General features: G+C 38.1%; 1 long non-coding RNA gene across 1 annotated transcript; it reads right to left on the bottom strand.

Annotated features, from left to right (window-relative positions):
- Positions 1 to 3,554: 3,554 nt before the first annotated feature.
- Positions 3,555 to 4,164, bottom strand: LOC135665972 (uncharacterized). The gene is made up of 2 exons (XR_010509659.1): positions 4,016 to 4,164; positions 3,555 to 3,912 (listed from the first exon to the last, which is right to left on the bottom strand). It is a non-coding gene; the product is annotated as an uncharacterized LOC135665972 (long non-coding RNA).
- Positions 4,165 to 4,987: the final 823 nt, after the last annotated feature.

Genomic DNA, 4,987 nt, shown 5'->3' with positions numbered 1-4,987 from the left:
TTCCACTGACAATAAACGCTTTTTTTATATTCTACGGAGGGAAAACGAGGGATGGCTAGGCAGACTTTCGTCCATTTCTTGCTTGTTTCCATTGCGACAATTTGACAACCACCTTTCGTTGTCAACGATCACTTAGACGCGTCAGTAAGCTACTTCACGGGGCAGCGATTCTGGTACTGAAGTAACTATTCCACCGTCGCTCACCAGCTTTGTTTGTGGGTCACCTACGATACCAACCCCATCGGCTACGACGCCCGTGACTTTATTTATATTTATGTTCATCCTTCTCAAATTGGATTACGTTATGGTAATCGAGATGAATTGATTGGATACGGATAGTGATCCACCGTCATTCATAAATTAGGACCACGTCCTCCAACCTCTTATCTCGTATCATTTCGAGGAAGTTTTCGATGGTGCTCAACTCGATGATGTCGCAGACCGCATTCTTACCGCGAACAAGTCGGCCCAACTATCTGACCACGAGTCAGCTCGCAGATTCAGGCACGAGTTCCGGGCGCGCCGCGCATCCATTGTGTCGTGGTGAGCCGTAAAGGTGGTATTAGGACAAAGCACAGGCTGTCTGATGACGTGGCATTTGATGACCGTACCAGCTCAGCCATCTCACACGAAGCGGGAACTCAACTGCATCTGTCCCTTCCTTGTCTAAGACAATCGACAGTTAAAATAAGTACATTTTAAATATCAGGCCTGTAATACTATCCACCTACACACGAACGGTCGTGAATCCACTCCATCATTTTCAGCATCCATCGCAACAGTTAGTCTTGACCGCGATTTGGTTCGAAACCAAACTGATCAAAAACTGAAATCGATCAACGATTTCAGGTTTAAGTTAAACTGACATCAGCTTCTAGCGATTTCGTTCCGATTCCTAATACTTGGAGTGATATTGATTCGGTTCCAAATCGGAAGAAAAAAAAAATCAATATTAAAAATAAAAATTAAGTATTAATAAAATATAAATAAATTAAAAATAATTTCGGTTCAATTAATCAAAACCTAAACTAAAATCGTCAATTTCAAAATCAAAACCACTAGTTCTTGAACTGAAATCGATCTGATTCTGTTAGAATCGACGATCCAATCGATCTGATTCCGCTTCCAAAACTTAGGTTTTGCTCTCTCCTCGCTTTGATGGTCTTAAAAAAGAGAACCGTTCCATCCATCTCTCTCGGCCTTCAGCTATAGTACCGCCATCTCCATTCTCTCGCTATCCACCTAGCCAGCACTACTAATTCGAAACAAAGATGGCAAACTCACAGAAGAAGAAAGATCTACTTCAAAGCTTGATTTCGACCTCGAGTCGAGCTCATCTCGAGCTTGAGCATTTCTTACTGAAAGTGGATCAAATTTCATCATTCACCGGAGTTAACACTGTTCGTGCTTCAGCAACCAAATAGTTGTTCCAACTGAATGAAACTAACCTAACGTTCTCGTATAGACGATCCACACCAAGAACCTACGAAAGAAAAAAATTGCTAGCACCATAGGTTCTAATTAAGCCTTCAAATGTAAATTAAAATTAGATCCTGTCGGACCAGGTAAAGCCTCAACAAATCTCGTTGGTTTGTCTTTACAAGCCAAGTGTCTGCTCACAGATCGGCTTATACAAGGCTTTAGACTTTATTCCTGACTGAGTTAATCATAGTATAAGTTGGGACAGCCTATAGCACTTTCCCATACGACGTCTGCAGTCTCACAAGTTTCTGTTGACTCGTTACATAAGTTGCTCTTTGAACAAGTGTTAAAGTGCCGACATTAGTATGTAGATGCTGCAGCTTAGAAAATATTAGCAGAGCTGGTGTTACCTCTTCAATGCGCATGCTATTCTTTAAATGAGTGGGAAATACTGTGCCGGCCTAAACAACCACAACAGAGAGAGCAAACAAGACTTTAATCCTTGGTTTGGACAATGCTAAAGATACACTAAATTTGAAGTAGTATTTTTAGTTTTTTATGGCTCAAACTTGAAAGGGAAATCAATCTGTCAACTGATATTTTCCTAATTGAAAACTCTAGTCTGCTTTGAAGCTTGAGTTAACTAAGTCAACTAGGAGTGACGTTTTAGTTCCACTAATTACACGATGCTTAATCCATTTCCAGGTGAAGCATATCCGAGTCCTCTGGTTTTATTCATGTTCTCACTTAGACTTCTACTAATTTGCTTCAAATTGTAAACTAAATTTTCTTCTATCTCCTCGTTTTCTAGATCTACGTGCAGAATCATAAATCATGTATAGTAAGCTTTGTTAATTTTCAGTAAAAACTACCTAAAACTGATCTTGGTTGGATCTCTGACATTCAATTGTAAACTTAACTTCACAAAGGCCACAGCAGCAGGAGCGAGAAAATGTTGCATTATCCATTATAAATCTACGTACTGATAAACTAATACCACTGATGAGGAACATAGATCAACATTCTCCTTCACTGCAGTTACAGGATACTAAAAAATCTTTTGACTACAAGGCCAAAACTTCAGTACTAAGCTGAGCACTTCAACCACCGTATCATTTGGCAGGACTTTCAGAGTTGTATGGTGAGATTGTTCATCACAAACATATATATACAAAATGCTTGGATAAAAAATAGCATCATTAACTATAATTTGATTTTTTTATGAAAATATATCAGCAAAAAACAAAATAAAGAGAGAAGTTAGAAGAAGCATTTAACATCATCCCCAAGACTACTCAGTTCCATCTCAATAGCTGAACAATATAATTTGAGGAGAATTATTGCTAGTAATCAAGGACTAAAATGCTTGATTCACAGAATTATGTACTCATATCATGAGAGAGAAATACACATATATAATGCATGCCAACGCGTCCAACATAGGCACACTGCCACGCATCAAATTTGACAGTTCGCATTGGTATGGTGCATTGCAACATCAGCTTGGTACAGTAAAGTACACCATGCCAATACATAGCCACCGTGGATTAGCATGCGAGACATTAATTCTCACTGGTAGGACTACGTTGCGAGACATTAATCTTCACTAGTAGAAGAGACTAAGTAGAGGAGAACAGTATGTCGTCTCATAATAATCTCTACATTAGTACAACTGGAATCACTTTGGAGAGATTGTGCTCCTATATATTGCTTTTACTTGTATGAGTTCCCAAATGAAAATAGTTTTGACAAACAAATACTTCATGTTCCCCTTTGTGCTTAACACTCTTTTGACTGTGGTATGACTCGAGGATTCTCTTGTGAACAAGCTTAAACAGACGTTGATAAGAAAGTCTTATAGGTTAAATTAACTCCTATCTTGCATGTGTTTGACTTTGCAAGAAAATTGACTTTGAGACTGATGTCAATAGTTGCCCATAAAACTTAATACATATCTTCTCTAAGCATCAACCACTAATTGCATGAATATGATGGGGACGACACTAATTAGAAACAACTGCTTCCTTTAACTCTTTTGTCATTTTTTACGTCTAAAAATTAATGGCTGATTTGGCTCCTGAAGCTTGAAATGAGAAGGATCCTCTTCATATGCTGGACTTGTAAAACAAAGGTACATCCAAGATCAAGCTACATACATATTTATAATCCCGTAATATAGAATTGAGTAAGGCTGCATCCTGTTTATCTTGATAAAATTATAGCTCAACCCATGTAGAATAAAATTAACAATGCGTGCCGTATATTTTTTGTTGAGCAATGATTTACCAGTAATTCTACCCATTCTCCTTTCTCAATGCATATCTCCGACACTAAATTAATCAATAAAATGCATAAAGCGGCACAGGACAACTCAAGAGGGAACAAAAAGACACCACGACATACTATGCAGAGGAAGGACAAAATTCGAGTACCTTATCGGCATCGACCCTCAACGTCGAGACGAGCAGCAGTGGCGGATGCCTCCTCAACCTTGAAAAGAAACGAGAAAACAGAGGAAAAAGAGAGGTCAGTCACACGATAACCAAGTGCGCCTCCTCGATGATCGTTATCGAGAGGAAGAAAGCTAAACCACCTCGAATCCTCCGCCGCCATCTGGGGCTTCGTCGGACCCGAGTGCCTCCACAACGGCCGCAGAGAAGGAAGACACGGGACGGGAGATGGGAGGTAAGGGAGCAATTGGAGCAAGGAGGAGATGGGTTTGGGGTTTGGGGTTTGGGGGGCGGCAAATTTGGGGAGATGAGGATGGCGCTGCTGCGCGCGGGCGCTATATATAGACGTCAGATATCGGATCCGGTTGAGACTTGGCAGCGCTCAATCCGACCCAGTTATGCGTCTGACCGAGCATCGATTAGATGACTCAAACAATAACATGTTATACACCAATATATATACGCAGACATGATCATGAAATCACATCGAACGTCAGATATCGGATCCGGTTGAGACTTGGCAGTGCTCGATCCGATCAAGATGAGTCAGATCGAACACGGATTGGATCGGGAACGATTTGATTCAAAGCCAACTCCCTCAAATCGGTTGTCCCTTTTTTACTATTTATAATTAATGGATATAAATATTTTTAACTTATTAGTTAATTCTAACAAACTTTTTGGACTCCTTTTGTACCATTTTTGTTTCTTTCTTTCTTTCCCTTTTTCTATTTCTTATTTTTGTTTTTCTTTATGAGAATCTTTCAACGTTGATGATATAAAATTAAAAAAATAGATAATCAATTTAGATAATTAAAAATCAAAGATAATATTTGTTAGATTGATTTAACATTTTAAGATTTAAGATGTCAAATTATAAGCCCTATCCATTTTTTAGATTTAAGATGTTACATTATAGGCCTAAAAGATGATATCCATTTTCTGTAATAGCCTGAAAAAATATTATCTTTTGGGTCAATTTGTATCAACTCAAAAAATATCATATTCGAAGTCCTCAAAAAATATCATATATATATATATATATATATATATATATATATATATATATATATATATATATATATATATATATATATATATATATATATATATAA

This window comes from Musa acuminata, chromosome BXJ1-4 (genome assembly GCF_036884655.1).
Source record: "Musa acuminata AAA Group cultivar baxijiao chromosome BXJ1-4, Cavendish_Baxijiao_AAA, whole genome shotgun sequence".
Classification (NCBI taxonomy): domain Eukaryota; kingdom Viridiplantae; phylum Streptophyta; class Magnoliopsida; order Zingiberales; family Musaceae; genus Musa; species Musa acuminata.
The sequence above is the reverse complement of the archived record's forward strand: the minus strand, read 5'-3'. Positions and strand labels throughout refer to the sequence as shown.